Here is a 22,445-nt window from a genome sequence, read left to right as displayed (position 1 = left end):
CAAGTGTGGATGACTTGATGGGTCTAGAGGACCGAAACACCAGGCTGAAGTTCAGCTAGGTTAATAGCTGTCACGAAGTTTAGAGTGGTTGGGATCTAACAGAAGGAAGTCCAGCTAGGTTGATAGTTAGCCCGAAGTCCAGATCGGTTGAGATCTGGTAGGTCAAGGGACCTAACATTAATGAAGTCTGCAAATGGTAAGGTAAGCAAATGGAGGAGAGATCTAGTGAGGACGTGTTCCCGATTGAGGAAACAGTAAGTGTCGGTCCAGCTTAGGTCTATTTGAAAATCTAAGCTGAGACCGTGACTAGATCCTGATCTCGGGGAGACAGGATCAAATTAATACTACTACCTTATTATGCTAACTTTATTTTATAGGATAAACATATAATGATTGTCCGGATTAACTTTTTTACAAAAAGACAAAGGTGAAAAAGAGTGGTCTGGGTGCCCGGATCCTAGGCACCCGGATCCTAGGCACCCGAGCACCCGGATCCTAGGCGCCCGGACTGGCACCCGGGCAGTCCGGGCGCCTGGAGGTGCTCCATGCGCCTGGACCAGTAAAACTCATTCAGAAGTTGGGTTGGAGTGCGATGACTGGCCAAACCCACCTAAACTATCACGCCTCGAGGAGTCCCAACCAGAGAAAAATTCGACAATATCTCCCCTGTACCAGTGACAATCTGAATTATTTCTACATCCACAGATATACATCAGCCACATACAACTGGAATATATACACAACCACACAGTTTATATTTAGCACACTCGGCTGTAATAATAATAAATACAACCACGCAGTTATATATACATCTAACAGCCCACTCAGTTGGATCAAAATACCAAAAACACAGTGGAAATGATAGAAAATCATTACAACCCAAAAACAAGACTGCTAGCCGGCTAGACTTACACAACACCACAAACAATACAAAATACCACATCAAAACACTCCGGAACCAAAACCTAAATTTACATTGCTAAGTAAACAAAAAACATAGACAAAATAAAGTACAAATGAAAACCAGAAATAGGTCTTTGGATGTGACGTGTGAACCGGCAGACAGGATACTCCAAGCGACTCTAAAAACTACCTGCTACCTGAAATAGAAATAACTCAATGGTGTGAGTTCAAAGAACTCAGCGGATACCGGATAGATAGACATAATAAGTTATAACTAATAATCATGCGATACAATCTTCTGATCAATAATAGGAAATGCAAACTGAAAGACAACATAAGAAGAACTGTACTTACCAGGACCTCCTATCCGAAACATATGATCATCAAATCAATACCTCATGTCTCCTGTATACATGTCAATCATATGTAACCCAAACAAATGCAGCATATATAATGCAGCAAGTATAAACAATAAATGCAATCATGCAAAATGATGTAAAATGACATGTGTCACTCCTGATGCCAGTCAGCCATCTCACATGCGATGGTCAGACCGAGTGGATAGGGCTATGACAACTGTGCACTCTGCCATTACTGCTCCTGAGTGACCGAGTGGACAGGATGCTGTCAGAGTACACCTATCCTTCTACCCCTAATAGAGTGGGGGTGCATAATGCTCTCATCTCCTTGAGAAAGTTCAGAGGAGGGATCCCTGACGTGCTACCACGCCGCGTCACGCTACCCATGAGTGGACCAGCAGAGCACTGACAGAGCAAACTGCACACACCCTGCTTGATATACCACTAACCCATGAGTGGTTGTATGTGCAGATCATGTAACTGGCGATGTGCTCAACAATAATGGAGCCGACAATCACTCAGCATGCAATCATGCAAGATGATACATGACACTAAGCATGTAAATCCTAATCATAACCACCTCTACATAATATGTGCCAAAAAGGAAAAGGGATCCTACATCAATGATCTAGGTAACATAAATCCAAGTACACAAATCAGATATATCAAATAACTAGACTACTATACAGTAGGGCAACGTATGTCACTATTCCTATGAACAGGAGTAAACATGGCAACAAACAAGAGAATATAAGCATGAATGCACAGTAGACAAGAATATAGGCAACTACAAGATCCAAATAGTGACTTACCAAAGCATATGCAAACATAATCATTACTACTAGCAATAAACTATTATGCATATCTAAAATGACTATATCAAATAGATAAGTCAGAAGTATCCGCCTTTATACGTAGATCGTGTCAAACCAATCCCATGTCGAGACGCTCGCCTTGAATCAAAGTCCTACGATCACATAATGTATTTAGCTAATACATATACAGCAAATAGCTAAATAAAAATCCCCAACCTAATTAGGGAAAACCCTAATCGAAATAATTAACCTAATTCATTACTCTAATTAGGCTTAACTCAATCCACAATTCCTTCACTTCAATCCTACTCATGAGTTAATCAATTTAATCATGGTCATCTTCTAAGATCAATTCACACCTAGTTAATCCATAACAATTCAATGATCCTAATATTGATCATGCAACTAAATAAGCTAATCACTCACTAAGTAATCATTATGAATCAACTCCAAACTTACCCAAACGTTGCTTGTTCTCCTTCTCCAACCACAACTTATGGTGAAACGAAACCCTCCTAGGCAATACTCCGAACGTCTTCAAGGTTATGATTCTAAGAAGATATGAACAGAAGTATGGCATCACTAAATCAAGTCTAACAAATGAAATTCGTTACCCAAATCAACTGCTAACCTCCTTCTTTCAAATCGTCAGCTGAGGCAAGATCGCCATAGCAATTCAAAAGGCCTAAATCAAAAATCAACACATCCACATCAATGCATCAACCCAAACCTCAATCCACTCTATAATCAGGTCTTACCTTAATCCGCTCTATCACTGCTTGGTGAAAGAAATCCAGATGCAGTTGTGAGAAAGGAGGAACCCTCCACTTCAAATTTGATGAGGAAAGTGGCACCAATAGGACTAGCCACTAGCAGAGCTAGCTGTTGGTCGTCGGCAGTGCTATGGCCGGAACAAAACAAAACCGCTACAAGATGGCGTTAGGACAGCAGGGTACCCTCGGCGGTAAGTGGGAAGGAAGATCGGGAATGTGAGAGTGCAGAGTCGCTACTGGTTGCGCCTCCAATCCAGTGAAGGAGACTGGTGCGGCGATGGACAGGATGTTAGGGCTTCCGCTGCCGATGAGTTCTCAGTGGCCGCAACCACTACCCCGATTCGGTCCTCAAGCCAGAAGGAGAGTAGCTCTAGCCCTCCTTGCGTCGATCCTCCACTCCAGCGATGACAACTTCCGGCGATAAGGCGGCGTCACTGATGATCGGGTGGAAGGCGATGTGAAGGCGAGAGCAGGGCGTCGGGGGAAGAAGAGGAGATTGCAAGAGGGAGAGGGAGGAGGAGATCGATGATGAAGATGGGAGAAGATGAGAGATCGGGAGAGGAGGAGCTCCACGCCGCAGAGCGAGAGGCGGCGTCGGGTCGAGCGAAGGAGGAAGGAAAGGGTTCGGGAGGAGAGGAAATAAGGAAAAAATATAAAAGAAAAAGAAAATTAACTTAGGTATTTAATCAACTCCCTTTTTATTGGTATTCCAAACATATTTTTCCCAAACTCATAAATATATCCCCTTCAAATATATCATACGAGCTCCGATTAAATCTCAGAAAATTCTTTAAAATTCCAATAAGACTATTTGTCTATTAAACCTTATTATTTAATTATTATTTGATACAGTATTTTACATTAAAAAGTAGGTGCAACACGAGGAGTTCCCAGGGGGTCACCCATCCTAGTACTGCTCTCGCCCAAGCACGCTTAACTTCAGAGTTCTGATGGGATCCGATGCATTAGTACTGGTATAACTTTGAGGATGAACTTTGAGTAGGCTCGGAGGGGGTCCGTGTGCCTGGAGGTGGATGAACTTTGAGGATGAAGTTTCGACGATAATTTGCCACGTTAGCACAGTCTAAGTGCCCGAGAGGGGATCCAAGTGCTTGAATGTGGCTATAAAAGGAGACTTCGACCAACAACTTCAAATCATCAATTGCTATTACTTTTATACTAGCGTGCTGCTCTGAAAAAGTCTCTGGGATACCGAAAAGCTGCTCCAACAATCTACGCTCAAGTTTTCCAAGTTGTATTGTCGGTATAATTCAATTCCTACAATTATATTTAAAGTTTTGTAATTACTTCATGATTTTAGTGATTGCCCAACGAAAATACTCAGCGAGTGCAGACCTTAGAGTAGGAGTCATTAAAGGCTCCGAATCAAGTAAAACCATCTATGTTAGTGTTCGCTTTTCTTTTACTTTGATTATTTCTGCTGCGCCTTCTCGTGATTTCTGAAAAAGCGACGAATGTTATTCATCCCCCACCATCTAGTACCTTAACGATCCAACAAGTGGTATTAGAGCGAGATACCGCTCTGAATTGGTGCAACCACCAATCGAGCAAAGGTGGTTCTTTTGTTTTTTTTCTCATTCAATTTTAAGATTTTTGACCTAGTTTAAATTGGTGCAATCACCTCTTTTGGACAAGTTTTTGTTGTTGTAAAATACTCTGAATTGGTGCAACACCAATTGAGTTTTAGTACTTTTATTATCTCCCACACTGCTAATCTAAGACCTAGTATTGGGCTTTTTTTGTTAGTTTATTGTTGTGTGCAAGGTTCTATCTTTAATGACCCAAACCAAAGGATATAATACTGTTCGTCTCTCGCTCTTCCACGGGGACGACTTCTCGTATTCGAAAAAGTGGATGGAAATATACCTAAAGATCGACATCGATCAATGGTTCACCATCCAACGAGGATACAGGGTGCCGGTAGAAGCAACTAAAGTACCCCTTAACCCAGAAAGATGGAATCTGGAAGATAAGAAAAAGGCCCAGAACGACTCGAATGCAATGAACACAATACAATGCAGACTTACAAAGGAAGAATTGAACTGCGTCGGCCTACACGAGAATACGAAGGAGCTGTGGGACAAGTTGGTCAAATTACACGAGGGCATGACCGATTCAAAGGTAACCAAGAGAGACTTGCTTTTGAATAATTTATTTAATATTAAAATGTAGGATGGAAAAATAGCTACGTAGCTATAGGCAAGAATCAAGGATATTCTAAACGAGCTTCACGTAATCGGTCACCAACTAGAGAATAGGGATATAATCAGGTTTGCCTTGAACGTCTTTCCTCAAAATGCACTATGGGCATCTATAGTAGATGCCTATAAAGTTTTGAGGAATTTAAATAAATTAAAATTAGATGAATTATTTTGTGAATTTGAACTCCACGAATAAATTAACTCAAAGTAGGTTGAGAAAGTGTGACTTTTCTTGCAGGTCTATCAAGAGAAACGAACACTAGAACTTGAGTCAAACCTGAGTCAGAAGATGAATCTGACTCAGAAACCAATAAAGAAGAACAACTAGTGAACATGACCAAAAAAATATTCACTAGAAGGAAGAACGACTTCACAAAGAAGAACTTACAAAAGGTGATCGAATCAACATCCAACGAAGCAAAGGTGAAGATAACATGCTTCGGATGCAACAAGAAGGGGCATTTCAAGCATGAGTGCCCAAAAATGAAAGAGGACAAACCCAAGACAACTAGAAGAAAGAAGACACTCAAAGAAACTTGGGACGAGTCGTCTTTGGAAGAATCAGATAATAACGAATTGAAGCATCAGAACTACCTCATGCTGATAGCAACTGGACCCGAATCGGAAAGTTACTCAGATCAAGACGACAAGTCCGAATACGAATCAAGCCACGAGTCTACACTAGTTTCCAAAGGTTCAAATGAGGTATCATCTATGTTAACTGCAAAATTCTTTAAAATTATTGCCTATCTTAATAAGCAATTAATTAAATCTAAAAAATAAAATGACACACTGTTTAAGGAAAATCAACACCTTAAGGAACAATTTAATTCCTAAACAGAAAACACTAACCCAACTCAAGTCAAAAGACCTGAGGAAGAAAAACTCTAAATTAAAAATTAAAGTAACCAATCTAAAAGAATTGTTAGAAAAATTCATAACCATATCCAAGTATCTAGATATGATATTTGAATCTCAACGAGTTGCATATAACAATTCAGACTCGGATACAAGTCCAGTTCAACAAACAAAATATTTATATCACTTATAAGTCAAAATAATAATCAAACCAAAGCTTGGGTTCCAAAAGCTTGTCTAACTAAGCAAATAAGACTCAATCAATTTTATGTACCTAAAAAATGAAATTCACTACCTAAAACCAAATCCAAATAAACTAACTAATTCAAACCCAAATCTAAAATGCAAAATGAAATCAAACAAATCAAATTCAAATAAAAAAACTAAATTTAAATCAAATAACTACAAATTCAATTTAAACACAAGTTACAATCAAGTTTATTACAACTATAAAATCAATCGACATAAACCTAAAACTTAAACCCAAGTTCAATGATTTAGGGGAAGACACCATATTAGTTGGCACCTCCAAAATAATAGTTTACCTGACTATGTAATTAGGACTAGCTTAATTAGGGACAAAGTTTAACTTGACAAACAGTACTAGAGAAGTTTTGGATGATAGTAGGTTAGGAAAACTCTGTCTATGTATGTCTAGGAAGATATGACTTCGACCTGGTACATTTGACTTAGTGGAACTAACTGAAGCTACCCCTTATTAATCCTAGTTGGTTGGACAAAAATTTTGCATTAAATTCAGTAGGTAGGACTATTTGAAAATTTTGAAAGCGTAGTTACTCTAATTATGTCTAAGTGACTCACCACAACCTAGACATTTATCCAAAGAATGCCTACTTGTTGAACTCAAAGCTAAACTTGAATTTGACACAAGTTAAACCAAACCTTGAAATTCAAACTTAACCCATCTCACAAATTTATAGGATTCCCTGATTGAAAATAATTAGATCGGATGCGATGATTAAGGAAAGCAAAACCAAAACCAAACTTAAAATTAATAACTTAAATTAAAACTAAACTAAATCTAAAATAAAATTAAAATTTAATTAATTCTAATCAAATAATCTAAAATTCAACAATTAATTCCTTTAAGTTTATTAATCTATCATATTGTAAATAATCATAAGTATATTATTTGTACCAAAAAAATAATAAAAACTAAGACCTTAGGTTAAGAGGGAGAATATTCTTTCAATTATTTTCAAATTCTAAGCTTATTTTTACTTATATTTTCTAAAAATTTCAATTTTCTTATTATTTCAAAATTTGTTTTGACCTTAGTTAGGTCGAACCAGTAGAAAGTATGATTCTATAGATCAAAGCAATGATCATCTCACAAGCATACTAGGTCTACCATGATTCTGTATTAAACAACTTAGAATGACGTGAGATGTGTATGCCTCTTGCATAGACTTCAGATGCTTATATTAGTGCATCAAAATAAGTCTGGACTATAAATACAACAGTACATTGATCAAGTTAAGTAGTATTTTTTTAGTAAATTTCTAACTGAACATTGGTACATAACTTAACTAACCAAATAAACATTGTTATCTTCTGGCAGTTAGTTAGTAACTAAAGGTTGTACATTTAAGGACTATTTTTAGATGAATATTATTTTCAAATCAATATTAAGTTCAGGGGTAGGATATTTGAAAATTACTTTCAAAATGTCTTATCTCAAAATTTTTCTTCTTCTTACTGTTGTTGCAAACTAGCAGTTTAAACAAAAGAATTTTGAAACTTACTTAAAGTGTTTTAAAAATGTTTTGAATATATATTTCAAAATTGGCTTTGAATAATTTTCTTTCAAAAGTTGCACTGAAAAACAAACTTTAAAAATTACTTTACTTAATCTTTTTAAATTTTTTTTGTAAAATACTTTCAAAACTTCCTTTTCAAACTTTCTTTAAAAAAACTCTTATAAATATTTGTTTTGAAAAATAAAATGAAAGCTTTTTGAAAATTAAATTGAAAAACTACCTAAAAATACTTTGAAAAATATTTTAAGTATATAAAATTCTTGTAAAATGTATCTTTGCAAAATGTTTTTCTCTTGAAAATATCAATTTTCAAACATTGGAAGACCATTTGCAAAATTTTGAAAATTCTTTTCAAAATATCCTTAATTATTTTGAAAATTCCTTGAAAATATTATGTAAAATATTTTGAAAATTATTGTTTTAACAAACTTGCTTTAAAAGTCATTTTTGAAAACGCTTTTTCAAAATTATTTGGAAATACTTTACAAAATTTAGGTTTTGCAAAATTCAAATTTTAAACTTTTGAAACTCATTTGTAAATTTTGAAAAGTTGCTTTCAAATTACTTTAAAATTTTTTATTTACTCCTCCCTATAATAAACCTGAGTTTTTCTGAATAAAAATTTTACCTTTGTAAAATTTTTTTACTTGAAAATATTACCTGCAAAAATTGTTTTAAAAGATAACATTTTATATTTGCAATGGTTATTTTAAAAAAACTCATTTTCAAAAATTAGGAACTTTAAATCATTATTTGAAAACTTGTTTGAAAAACTTAGTTTGTAAAATTTATTCATTTTGCTAAAACTTTATTTAAGTTGTTTAAAAATTTCAAAACATTAGTCAAACAATTGGTTAAAATATTTGCAACTTTTGTTTAAATTTTTATGAAAAATTGGAAATTTGTTCTTAATGTGTTGCATTATTTTTTGATGTATGTCAAAGGAGAGGATAGTGGGTTAGGTTAGAAAAATCAAATTAAATCAACTCACTTTACTCAATTTTCATTACATGTTTAATGCTTATGTGCATTGTTTTTTCAAATTTTAACTCAAGTTGTCATTACATAAAAAAGGAGAGTTTGTTGGTGCAGGTTGCACTGATAATCAGATTTTGATATATGACAAATAGGTTAAAGTTAGATGTATTATTTATCTAACCTATTTACCAAGTATACAGGACTTGATGGGTTTAGAGGACCAGAACACTAGCCTGAAGTCCAGCTCGATTGATAACTGGCATGAAGTCCAGATTGGTTGAGATCTGGTAGAAGGAAGTGCAGCTAGGTTGATAGCTAGCACAAAACCCAGATTGGTTGAGATCTAGCAGAAAATTCTAGTGGGTTAAGGGACTTGATATTAAGGAAGTTTGCAAATTGTAAGTAAGGTAATTAACTAGAGGAGAGATAGGAGAGATCCAATGAGGACGCATTCTCAGTTGAGGGAACAGTAGGTGTCGGTCCAACTTAGATCCATTTGGAAAACCTAAGCTAAGATCGTGATTAGATCCTAGTCTCAGGGAGACAGGATCTAATTAGTACCACAACCTTATTGTGCTAACTTTGTTTTACAAAATAAATATATTATGATTGTTTAAACTAACTCTTTTTTGCAGGAAAGACAAAGGTGAAAAAGAGTGATCCGGGCGCCTGGATTAGTTTCGCCCAGACAGGTGCTTGTCCAGGCACCTGGGCGGTCTGGGCGGCCGGAAGTGCTCCAGGCATCTGAACCAGCAAAACTCATCTAGAAGCTGAGTTGGGGCGCAACGACTAGCTGAACCCATGTCAACGGTTTAGGCGTCCGAAGGGGGTCCGAGCGCTTGGAGGTGGATAAATTTCGAGGATGAAGTTTCGACGAGGGCTCTCCATGTTAGCACAGTCCGAGCACCCAAATGTGGCTATAAAATGAGACTTCGACCATCAACTTTAAATCATCAATTGCTACAACTTTCGTACTTGCGCGCTGCTCTGAAAAGGTCTCTAGGATACCGAAAAGCTGCTCCGTAAATCTATGCTCAAGTTTTTTAAGTTGTATTGTCGGTATAATTTAATTCCTGCAATTATACTTAAAGTTTTGTAATTACTTCGTGATTATAGTGATTGTCCAACGAAAGCACTCAACAAGTGCGGACATTAGAGTAGGAGTCTTCAAAGGTTTTAAATCAAGTAAAACTATTTGTGTTAGTTTTTGCTTTTCTTTTACTTTGATTTTTTCCGCTGTGTCTTCTTATGATTTCTAAAAAATCATCAAACAGTATTTATTCCCCTCTAGCGTCTTAACGATCCAATAGGATGTACCGAGCCCGTCCACTCGATTCTCGTGCCATCCTTCTTGTCCACCGCATCTTCCACTCGACTTCTTGAGCTCCTAAGTTCCTGCACACTTAGACACAAGACATCAAACACAACATGACCTAACTTAACTCGGTTGACCACATCAAAACTACCATGGGATACTTACAACCTTATGTAAGAAGTCCTCGGATGAGGACAAATTGAAGTATAAGAATGCAATTAAAGAAGCAAGAACAAAAGAAAAATAAAAGAATATCAATGAAATGGAGGTGAGAGAAGAAGTTGTTCTTGAAAAATATGAGGAAAACGAAGGGACTCTAGGGACGAGAAGGATTCCACTTACTCTTGGCCCTATGGACAGCTTTGCATCCGTTATTGATCTCAAATCTTCATTGAGTAGAAGAAGACAAAATAATAATAAAATATTATTAATGCACTTTGGAAGCAAAGGACACATAATGTGTACCAATATTTAGCTTGATGGGTGTACGAGTCCGGTATTCTTTTCATACCATTGACAATGATAGCTTCAAGAGGTTTATGGAAGTAGTTGTCCAATTTGGCCCGAGTTATTGTTCTCTAACTCAATACTTATTAAGGGAGCCCTTATTGAAGGAAGAGGTAGATAGAATTAAAAGTCTATTAAAGAAGCATGAAGAAGAATGAGCTTTGAATGGTTGCTCAATTTTGACCGAATGCTTGGACCAATCCAAAAAGAAGAAGTATCATGAATTTGTGTGTCAATTATAAAGAAGGCAAACTTTCCTTTCTTCTAGGGAAGCATTAGATGAAGCACACATCTAAAGTAGCATTAGTAGATGGGGTGCTGCTTGAGGTAGGATTAGCAAACTTTCCTTTCTTCAGTGGGAAATCTAGTATTAGTAGATGGGGTGCTGGTTGAGGTAGGAGCAACATTTCGTCATTTTCTAAAGTAGCACAGTATCATATGCAAACATAGATTTATAAAGGAAATATACAAATAACCAAATATTAACTAGATAGATTAAATTAGAGTATACCTAGGAGGCATTGTTGAGGCTTGGAGGTAGAAAACTTGAGAAGAGGGTTTAACTAATTGCTGGAAGGTGTCTTGAAAGGGGGAAAAACATGACCAGAGGTCTTTGTTCATTGTAAAAATAGGGTTGAAGGCACCTTCAACCTTATGGAAGGCACCCTCCATGTACTATGGAGGGCGCCTTCAACCGATTGAAGGCACCTTCATTCAGTTAGGGCAGGATTTTTCGTACCTATGTTGAGGGCACCTCCAATCGGGTCGGAGGTGCCTTTAATGGCGGTAATAGGATTTTTTTAATTATTATTATTTATTAAGAGTTTTATTTTTAATTAATTTGAATCTAATTTAATTTGATTTAAATTTAAATTTTATTTTGAATTTAAATTTAATTTGAATTAATTTAGATTTTATTTTATTTTAATTTAATTTGAGTTTTAATTTAATCCTTAGTCATCTCACCCTATTTATATTTTCAATCAGAGAATCATATAATTTTATGAGATAAGTTAGGTTGAAATGCAGGGTTTGGTTTAACCTTATGTTAGATTCAAGTTTAGCTTTGAGTTCAACAAACAGATATTCTTTGCATAAACTTCTAAGCTATGGTGAGTCACCTAAACATCATTAGAATAACCATGTGTTCAATCTTTCTAAATATCTACTGAACTTAATACAAAACTCTAGTCTAACCAGTTATAATTAGTAAGGGGCAGCTTTAGTTAGTTCCACTAAGTCAAATATACTAGATTGAAGTCATATCTTCCTAGACATGCATAGGCAGAGCTTCCCTAACCTACTATCTGTTGGTGCGAGAAGCATCCGACGATCGAACTTAGGTTTTGAATATGTCAAAGGGTCCAAAGTTAAGTTGTCCAATGGTCTAATAAGTTTGTAGAAAAGTCCTAAGTTGTCTTAGGGAAAAGTCCTAGTGGATTCTAGGTAGGTGGGAAACCCTAGGGGGTGGTAACCCTAGGTCCTAGGAGGTGGTAACCCTTGGTGGTAGAAAGTCCTAACTGCGGTTAGGCAGGTGGAAAACCCTAGGGGGTGGTAACCCTAGGTCCTAGGGGGTGGTAACCCTAGGCAGAAAGTCCATCCGGTCTGGAGGACCGGAGGACCGATCTGGCAAAAAGTAAACTCTCTTGAGAGGAGTAGGTGAGGACGCATTCCCCCGCGAGGGAACAGTAGGCGTTGGTTCGACCTAGGGTTTCTGGAGGAAATCTGAAGTCAGAACTGGACAGTCCAGTGACTATCAAATACTTATATTTATCTTATCTTGTTGTACTAACTTTGTTTTGCAGAGGATACTTTGTGTGTGGACTAATATGCCTTGCAATAAGGGAGTTACGTAAGAGAAGTCTCAGATGAACAGTGTCCGAGGTGCCTCCGGGGCTATTGGAGGTGCCTCGGGCGCCTTGGCTGTAGCTGCGCAGGAAGCAGGGTAGAAGGCACCTTCTGAGCGTGTTGACAGCGCCTTCCAAGGACGCTGAAGGCGCCTTCGGGTGGATAATCAGCGACTGCAATGGAGCTTATCGACGACCGAGATTTAAGGGGATAAGACTTTGCTGAAGGCACCTTCCATGGAGGCTGAAGGTACCTTCAGCAGGCTATTTAAGCCTGGTTCGAGTAGATGCATAGGGATAACAAAAACTTACAATCCTTCTTCCGTGTGCTGCTCAAAGAACGATTCGATAAAGCCGTAACTCGACTTCGACAACCGAAAGCCTTAATTTCTCCTTACTTATTTGTCGGTATACTTTTAATTAGTGCATTAATATTGGAATTCAAAGTTGTAATTTTCTGAAGCTATATTGATTACTCATCGAAAGCACTCTTACGTGCAGGCCTTGGAGTAGGAGTCACCACAGACTCCGAACGAAGTAAATCCTTGGTGTTCTCAATTGATTTCTGTTTATTCTACTGTGTGTTTACTCAAAACAAAAGTGAAATCCACAAGCGCTATTCCCCCCCCCCCCCCCCCTCTAGTGCTTTTCGATCCTGCACTATCATCTAAAACTTCACCAGTACCATTTATCAGGTTAAACTTTTGTCTCAATTTATTCTAACACTAATTACCCAGATGGATAAATTATTATTTTTAGAGGTGTCAACTAGTTTAGAGCCTCCCCTAAATTATTAGATTTTGGATTTAGGTTTTAGGTTTGTGTCAATTTGCTTTATAGTTATAGTAGACTTGGTTATAGTTTGAGTTTATATCATTTTTGTTCTTGTTAAGTTTAGGTTTAATTGATTTTAGGTTTGAATTTATTTGTGGAGTTTTAATTTTTAGCTTAAGAGTGGTTTATTTGGTTTATTTGGATTAATATAGTGAATTTTATCTTTTGGTACATAGTATTAATTGATTCCTACTTACGTGGTTAGGCACGCTTTCGAAACCTAAGCTTTAGTTAATTTTAAATTTTATGTTATCGTTAAGAATGATTTATATTTTATGTTAGGTTCGTATCCAAATCCAGATTTGTTGTACATAGCTCTTTGGGAACCAAGCATCACGTTTAGGTAGTTTGTTCCTGAGATAAACTTTTCCCACTGCCCTTTGAGTTCTTTGACTTGACTTTTCAAGATGGAGTTTTCTTCCTCAAGTTTTGCAACTTGAGTTGAATCTTTGTCTTGAACTTGGTTAGTCATCGAGTTCATTTAGTTGTTTCTTAAGAATGTTATTTTCCTTTAGGATCTATTTAGCGTGTTCCTAGATTTTAATTAATCTTTTATTTAGGCAAGCAATTATTTTGAAAGAGTTTATGCTAATAAAGGAATTTACCTCGGGTCGGTCTAACCCGGATGACAATTAGTGGCTTGACTCATTTTCAGACTCGTCGTCTTGATTCATTTCTCCTCCGGTTGACATTAGTGCAAGATAGCTTGCTTTCTTCGGTTCATCTAGCTACCCCCAATCCGTTCGAAAAGTTTTCGTCCTAGGTCGCTTTTAGTGTAGGATCGAGACGTGCTAGGGGGGGGGGGGGGGGGAATAACACTTGTGGCTATTTCTCATTCATTTAAAACTTTGGAGTAAAACGTAGTGGAATAAATAGAAGAAAGCAAAAGCAACGCTAATAAGGTAGGGTTTTACTTGATTCGGAGCATTTAACGACTCCTACTCCAGGGCCCACGATCGTTGATCACTTTCGTTGGGAAATCAGTAATAATTCGAACAATAATTATAAACTTAAAGTATAATAGTAATAAAATCAAGTTATCGACAACAATAGAATTAGCAGTCGTTCATCAATTGTTGAAGTAGTGTTTGGGCATTGTCAAATTGTTTCGAACCAGCGCGTAAGAGCTGAAGTAGTTCTAAATGATGTCTGAATGTTTGTTGAAGTGCTAGGTTGAGGCCTTCTTTTATAGTCGAGTTGAGTCTGATCCAGATCCATTGATCTCAGGATCAGGTTTGACTCGATGTTGATTAGTTGATCGATCCCCTTGATCAGTCGACCTAACCTTCTGAACCTGCCCAGCTTCCCATCTAGGCTCTACCGCTTCAGATAAAGCCTTCGTTCGGTCGACCGATCCCACCGTTCAATTGATCAATTCCACTGTCCTCGTTGGCTTATCTGGTCTGATCAACCTGGTCAGATCAAGTTGCTGCTTATCCACTATTTGATCGACTTAACCCGAGGTTTCATCGATCGATCCCTTTGTCGAACCCGATCAAGTCACTGCTTATCTGACCTTTTTGCTTGAGGGTTCAGTTGACTGATCCCGACGTTCAATCGACCAAATAAGACAAAATTATAACATGCAAAGTGTTAGCATTCCTATAAAACAGAGTTAGAATAAAAGACAGATAACATGTAAAGATAAGTTTTGACAGCTTTCGGAATGTCCGATCTTGACTTTGGGTTTTCCTGAAACTCTAGGTCGGACCGACGCCTATTGTTCCCTCTTCGAGGAACACATCTTCACCTACTCCTCTCAAGAGAGTTTACCTTTTGCCAGGATGGTTCTCCAGACCGTCTAGACTTTTGCTTAGAGTTCGAGACTCCAGGACTTCATGCTGAACGTTTGCTCCATGACTTGTTCAGACTTCCACCTGGTGTCCGCGACCTCCAAGATTTTCACCTAGAGTTCTCGACTTTAGGATTTTTCCCAAAGTTCTCGATCCACCAAGACTTCGCCTAGTCCCCCAGACTAGGACTTCGTTGTCTAACCACAGCTAGGACTTTTCATAACCTAGGGTTACCATTCCCTAGGACCTAGGGTTACCTACCCCTAGGATTTTCCACCTACCTAGAATCCACTAGGACTTTTGCCTAATAACACTTAGGACTTTCTTGCAAGCTTAGTCACACTTGTTAGATCACAAGACATCTTAACTTTTGACCCCTTTTCCATTATCAAAACTCAGGTCCGATCGACTGGTGCTCCCTACATCAACAATCTCCCCCTTTTTGATTATGACAACTTGATTCAAAAGTTAAGTAAAACATATAGAAACATATAGCAAAATTTTAAGAGATTCATTCATAAAGAAAAGAATTAACTTGTTAGCTCCCCCTTAGTCCCTTAACTTTCTCTCCCCCTTAACTTTAGAATATTCTCTCCCCCTTTGACATATATCAAAAATAATTTAGGGAGGAAAAAACATTTAATTTAAAAATAAAATATCTTAGTTTTTTAAAATACTTTAAAACAAACTCTAATAATAGAATTTTATTTTGAAAAACTTTTGAAAAGGGAGAGTTAAAAATAATTTCAAACAGACTATGTTTTGAAAGTAGTTAGTATTTTTTAGAAGCCTTGAAGAAGTACTTAACTTTTAAAAATACTTTATTTTTGAAAGAGATCTTTTTAAAGATTTAGTATCTTTGAAAGTATATGTAAAGGCTTTGAAAAAGAAATTAGCTTTTTCCTTAAAAACTTAGCTAAATTCTTAGATTTGAAAAATACTTTGTCAAGTAGCTTTTAAAAAATTTCAAACAAACTAAACTAAGCACTTAGCTTTTGAAAAAGTTAATTAAGTAAAAGATTCTTAAAAAAAACTTATTTAAGCTTTTTGAAAAGATTTTATAAAAACTTAGTAATATTTTTTTTCAAAAACTTATTTTTCTAGATAAAAAAACTATTTAAAATTGCCTTTTCAAAAAAATATTTAAGGTTATTTTTCAAAAAATAGTTAAACTTTAAAAAATAGTTAAACTAAAGAAAAACTTAACTTCCTTTTAAAAAAAATACTTTGAAATTTAAAAAAAAAAATATTAAACTTAACTCCCTTTTTCTCCCCCTTATTAATGCCAAGAAAAATTTAGATAACTTATTTAAGTTTGAGGATCCTAGAGTCCAAGAATAAAAAAATTAAAAATATATTTAAAATAATTATTTATTTTCTAATTTTTCATCTCACCCTTTCTAAGTTATCAAACAAATTAAGTTTATGAGTTTTTGTGAGATGGAGTTAAGTTAATTTTAATTTTGAAGTTGATTTTAAGTTTAAATTTTTTTAAAAAATTAAGTGTGAATTTGAATTGTAAAATAATTAGGTTTTAATTTTAAAATATTTAAATTTGAATATTAAAAATATAATTAAACTTGCATATGAAAAGTTAAGTTTGAATAATTAAACTTGAGTTTGACAATTTAAGTTTGAATAAGAAAATTTAAGTTTGAATAATTAAATTTAAGTTTAAAATTTTAAATAATTAAATTTAAATTTAAATTTTGAGATTTATATTTACTTTGATTTAAATATTAAGTTAGGTTTAAGCTTTAATTAACTAATTTAAACCTAAATCCATCTTACCCTTTTCTAGATTATCAATTAGGGAACCTTATCTGTTTTATGAGATGATTAATTTTATCTTCAATTTAGATTCAAATCTAAGGATTGATGTACACATGAGTTAGACTAAGATTTAACAGTTAGTTAATTAAACATTTATTTTAGTAATTGACTTCCAAGCTCTGGCGAGGTACTAGACCTTCTTAGATATTGGAACAACAACCACTTTTAGACAAAAGCCTTTTGAAATTAAATATTAAATTTTCTATCTGAGAATCCTTGATCTAACTAAACAAATGACAATCAAGCTTAAGTCCTTATCTATCCTAATCTAAGCATGTATAAGGAAAAAATCAATAAATCAAGCATCAAACAAGTCTATTTAATAATGAAAATAGTCTTTTTATTGGCTCCTCCTGGATCATAGCCTCGATAAGATCTATCAAGCTAATGGATTTGATCCCTAAGGATCTAATATTGATCAAGTCCAACTTGATTAGTCAAGTTAGACTTGGGGACCCATGCTTAGACTAGGTTCTTGGTTGATCGATTCACTAAAGATAGGTAAGATTTGAATCGTTGTCTAGCCTTGTACCCAAGTCTGGTTCACTTGTATACGACCCTTTGTTTTCCAAGAATCAGATCAAGATTCTTTGAACCTAAGGTGAACTGTTCTAACGTGTCCTTGGGTTCTTTGACTTGAGTTTTTAAATTGAAATTCTCTTCCTCAAGTTATTGGACTTAAGTTAAGGTTCCATCTTGAGCTTACTCGGTCAAAGAACTCAAGTTAATCACTTCCTTAAGAGTTGTTACCTCCTTTTGGAGTGACTTGACCCGGATATTAGATTTGGCCAACTTCCTTAATAAATATGAAACTAAATTTTGTAGATCATCTACTTGAGCACCAGCAACCAGAGAACTTACAGTATTATTTGGTCCTTTGGAAATGGATATGGATCTGTGGCATCTTTCGAACTCACTTTCTGATTCAGCTCCAGTTTCAAACTCAAACTCGATTTCGGCAACGTAAGCTTGTACCGGTAGAGCAAGGAAGCTCACTTGTTCGTGTTCTTCGTCGGAGTCTTCTGAGGATTCAGCCCACGTTGCTTTCAACGCCTTCCTTATCCTTTGCTTTTTTTAGTAATTTTTGAATTTAGATGACTAGTTTGGAGGTGATCTCCTTGTTGTCTTATAATTCGAATTTGAGTTTAGGTCAGAATTTGAGCTTTGATTTCTTAGTCTTGCTTATGCCTACAACCAAAGTAATACCTAGGCCGGGTATGCATTAGTCTGTTCGTGTAACTCAAAATCAGAAAATAATTCATCTAATCTAATATTGATAGATCCTTGGATACTTTGTAAGCATCTACTTTCGATGCCCATAAGGTATTCCTCGAAAAAACATTAAGCGCGTACCTGATGACGTCGTGATTCTCCACTTTTTGTCCGATCAGGTGAAGTATCTGGCTCTGGATCAAGTACAATCAATAGAAGTGATTCTTAAGTCTCCCCTACACTTCCATCGTCAAAAAGTAGAATAATAGGCTCAATTGGCTCAGTTGACTTGTGTGATAGAATAGTCAAAGGAAGCGATTCTTCGGTCTCCCCTACACTTCCATCATTATCTCCTAAACCTACAACATCAAGACTATCTAGAACAATAACATCATCGACAACAACAATATTATAATCAACGAAAACATCACGATATAAAAAACTAGAAGAGTCATGCAGAGTAGCAGAATCAAAGCTAGGAATATCACAAACTTTACAAATCCATCTCCTCAAAAATTGATGCAATAGGTTGATCTAATAGCAGCTATAATTGTGCCGATGAATGTGTTTTTGGATGGAACTGTATTTCTTGTTGTTACAAAAATTGTTGTGACTGCTCCTTAAAATGCTGCTAAGGCTGACGGTGCTGAAAGTAAGGCTGATAAAACTAGGGCTACTCAGAATCTCTTGTTGTGTGTTCCCATACCCGAATCCTGTAAATGAATTATACCTGTCCTGCTGATAAGTCTAATAATACTGAAGATTATGCTGGTGATACTAGATCCTGGTCGGGAATACACTAGCAAAAGAATAAACATCTTTGGAAATTGTCGGTCTTGTCCCATATTGCTGATAATTTGCAGCCATAATATTGATAAATTCTCTAGCCTGAGTAGATGTCTTGTTAACTAGAGTCCATCCACTTTACTCCTGTCCATGGGAATCAATCCCTCATAGAAGTATATAATCAGTAGTTGATCGCTTATTTGGTGCTGAGGGCAACTAGCAACAAGTCCTTTAAATCTTTCCCAATATTCTTGAAATGGTTCTCCTGTGAATTGTTGGATTCCACAAATACTCCTCCGAATAGCTCCGATCCTAGACGCAGGAAAGAATCTCGTGATGGTGCAATATCTCCTGGGTCAAGATTGACCAAGTTGACTAAGCTTGAGTTGACTCAAGCTTGAGTCTTGATTTAGATTTTGATGTTTGACAATATATAGAGATTGCAGGTGTAATCGTCCATTTGAGGAGATTGTTAGAATAATTTCCCACTGGTCAATGTTTGACCAGGTTGACAAGAAGAAAAGTCAAGTAGGTCAAATTGACCGGATACTTGACTAGGACCTAACTGGAGGTTAGGTAAGGATAAGTCCAAGGAGAAGGCTGACAGAAGAGGGAAATCCAAGTGAGTCAGTGTTGACCGGACACTTGATGTTGAAAGTCCTAGTGAGTGAAGCCAGGTGAAAGACCTAGTGAGTGAAGCTAGGTAGATGAAAAATCCTAGTGAGTGAAGCTAGGTGAAAGATCCGGTGAGTGAAGTCGGATAGATGGAAAGTCCTGATAAGTGAAGCTAGACAGTTGGAAAGTCCTAGTGAGTGAAGCTAGGAAGTTGGGAAAATCCTGGTGAGTAAAGCTAGGTGAAAACCCCTACGTGAGTAAAACTAGGCATGAGGAAAATCTAAGTGGGCCAAGGAGGAACGCACTTGGTGATCGGAAGTCCAATGAGAAGTTGGCAAAGGGAAAGTCTAGATGGGTCAAAGGTTGACCGAACACTTGGTGGTCATATGTCCAATAGGGAGTTGGCATGGAACTAGGAAGTTCAGACTTAGCAAACTTCCTAAGGCCATAACTTTTGACTCTGATATTGGAATGAGTTGATCACAGATGCAAAACGAAGCTTGTTTCGAGCTCTACACATTTTTCTACTTGCCAATTGATTGACCAATTGATTGGTTGATGAAGAAACGGGGCAAAATGTCTTATCGATTGGATAATTGATCAAGATCTTCCCCAATCGATTGGGAGAGTTTGAGAGCGAACAGTGAGGTTCTAAATCGATTGGGTAATCAATTAAAGATTCCAATTGATCATGTGATCGATTGAGAGAGGTTCTTCGACGAACAGTGAATTTCCCAATCGATTGGTCAATCGATTCGGAGACGATTTCTGCAAAGCACAGTGAGAGCACAGAGGCACTCTGAATGATCGATTGATCGATTCAAGCCTCCCTAATCGATTGGGATATGACCGTTGCGTAAGTTGCGAGGTTTGGGCGGTTGAGATCACTGGGATCTGACGTGGCAATTGATTGAGAGCAAGCACAATCGATTGAGAGCCCTAAAAGCGCAGATATAAGGGCGAAAACGAGTTCAAACGCCTAATATCTCTTCTCCATCTTCTCCACCAATTATTGGAAGTTTTGGGAGGAAAAGTGCTACTGCATTTCACATTTTCAAGAGACATTCAAAGTAAGAAAAGTTTAATGATTCAAGGTTCAAAGTGTCAAGTCGTTTTCGATTTGTATTTACATTTTGTTTCCTTGTTTCGAGTTGTATTTTCTTGTTCTTGAGTTGTAGAGATTTCTCCACCTTCGATTGTTCCGAGAAGGAGTTGTTTTCATAATGGAAAGTGTGCTCAGTGTGGATCCTTAGATTAGTCACCTCATCTTGAGGTGGATACCAAGTAAATCCTACTTGTTAGTATTGAGAGCTTGCTTTGAGTTTATCCATTGCAAAATCAACATCGACGAAGCGAGCTAGTGAGTGAGACGAGCTATTCAACCGCTCCCCCCCTTCCAACTCCAAAGTGTCCCAACACATCGTTAGAAAAAATTTCTTCATCTGAAACCAGTTGGTGATAGAGTTGGGTGGAAGAAAATGCAACTAATTTTTTACTGAATCCGCCAATGAAAAAGAAAATACTCTAAGTCTGACATCATCTCTTGATATACCATGTGGGTTCCATGTAGAGCAAAGCATATTCAATTCTTGTAGATATCTAACGGGATCCTCACCAGATAGTCTATAAAACTTCAGTAATAAGGGGGCGTTTGGTTTAGAGGAATAGGAGTGGGGAATGAGAATGAGAATCATTGATTGTCATTGTTAATGTTTGGATTATAGGAATAGGAATGCAAATAAGGGAATGAATCCTTGAAATTGGGTAATAACTCATTCCCATGTACCTCCCCTTCAATAAGCCATTACCCTATTTTTATCAATCAAAATATTCCCTTATTCCAAAAATACCCTTGACCTAAAACTAAAATTTTCTCCCTTAATATCAAATATCAAAATATATTTATTTATTTTTTCTTTCATATCACTTCTCTCTCATCATATTTTCTCTCTCATCATTTTATCACACACTTTCTCTCTCCTTAATCTCTCTTATCACACTCTCTTCCCTCTGTTTTTTCTCATCACACTTTCTCTCTTATCATATTTTCTCTCTCCTCAATCTCTTCCATCGCACTCTCTTCCTTCTTTTTTTTTCATCATACTTTCTCTCTCCTCAATCTCTCTTGTCACACTCCCTCCTTTTTTTTCCTCAACACACTTTCTCTTTCTTCAATCTCTCCCATCACACTCACTGTTCTTTTTTTTTTCTCATCACACTTTTTCTCTCATCATACTTTCTCTCTCACCATACTTTCTCTCTCCTCAATCTCTCTCATCACACACTCTCTCCTCATTTTTCTCATTATATTTTCTCTCTCTTCATCCTCTCCTATCATACTTTCTCTCACATCATATTTTCTCTCTCATCTTCTCTCATCATGCTCTCTCCTATCACACTATCTTTTCTCATTTTCTCTCAGCACACTTTCTCTCTCTTCATTTTTTCTCATCACACTTTCTCTCTCATAAGACATTCTCTCTCATCATTTTCTTTCATCATATTTTTCTCTCACATTCATCTTTCTCTCACATCTAATTTTTTTCTCTTATTTTCTTTTAAGGGTAAAAAAGGAAATTTTGATTTATTCCGATAGAAAATATGCAACTAACCAAACATTGCTTTTAAGAGTGATATCCATGCTCATACCCATTCCCATTCCACAATACAATGATTTCCATTCCGATTCCTATTCCTAGGAAAGAACCAAACGCCCCCTAAATGTTCAATAGTCTATAACTCGAAATCTGCCTCTAAATCAGAATAACGAATGCAAAATGAATTATTTGATAAATCTGGTGCCTAAAGCTCTCTGAGAGTCTTTTTAATGCTATTCTCCATGATGCTTATCAAATCTAAGGTCCTGAACACATTGAAACTCTAAAACTGCTAATGATATACAAAAGATTTCCTGATCTTACCTGAAACACTCATGTAAATGACATCAAAAGACATAGGAAAATATACAAGATAACACTCATGCATACATGAAAGGAATAATGAAGCACTAACAA

At 36.4% G+C, this 22,445-nt stretch overlaps 1 long non-coding RNA gene and 1 pseudogene across 4 annotated transcripts; both read right to left on the bottom strand.

The window, feature by feature from the left end:
- Nucleotides 1-734: 734 nt before the first annotated feature.
- On the bottom strand, nt 735-3,499 carry LOC122023919. 4 transcript variants are annotated; one of them, XR_006123258.1, is made up of 5 exons: nt 2,836-3,499; nt 2,709-2,762; nt 2,537-2,628; nt 1,258-1,308; nt 735-1,100 (listed from the first exon to the last, which is right to left on the bottom strand). It is a non-coding gene; the product is annotated as an uncharacterized LOC122023919 (long non-coding RNA). The 4 variants fall into 4 exon arrangements; XR_006123257.1 differs by having other exon boundaries at nt 735-1,308; XR_006123259.1 differs by lacking the exon at nt 1,258-1,308.
- Nucleotides 3,500-3,724: 225 nt separating this feature from the next.
- Nucleotides 3,725-3,835, bottom strand: LOC122039089 (annotated as a pseudogene).
- Between the last annotated feature and the right edge of the window lie 18,610 nt (nt 3,836-22,445).

The sequence above is a fragment of the Zingiber officinale genome, chromosome 1A (assembly GCF_018446385.1).
Source record: "Zingiber officinale cultivar Zhangliang chromosome 1A, Zo_v1.1, whole genome shotgun sequence".
In the NCBI taxonomy this organism is placed as follows: Eukaryota; Viridiplantae; Streptophyta; class Magnoliopsida; order Zingiberales; family Zingiberaceae; genus Zingiber; species Zingiber officinale.
This window is presented reverse-complemented; position numbering and strand designations above follow the sequence as displayed.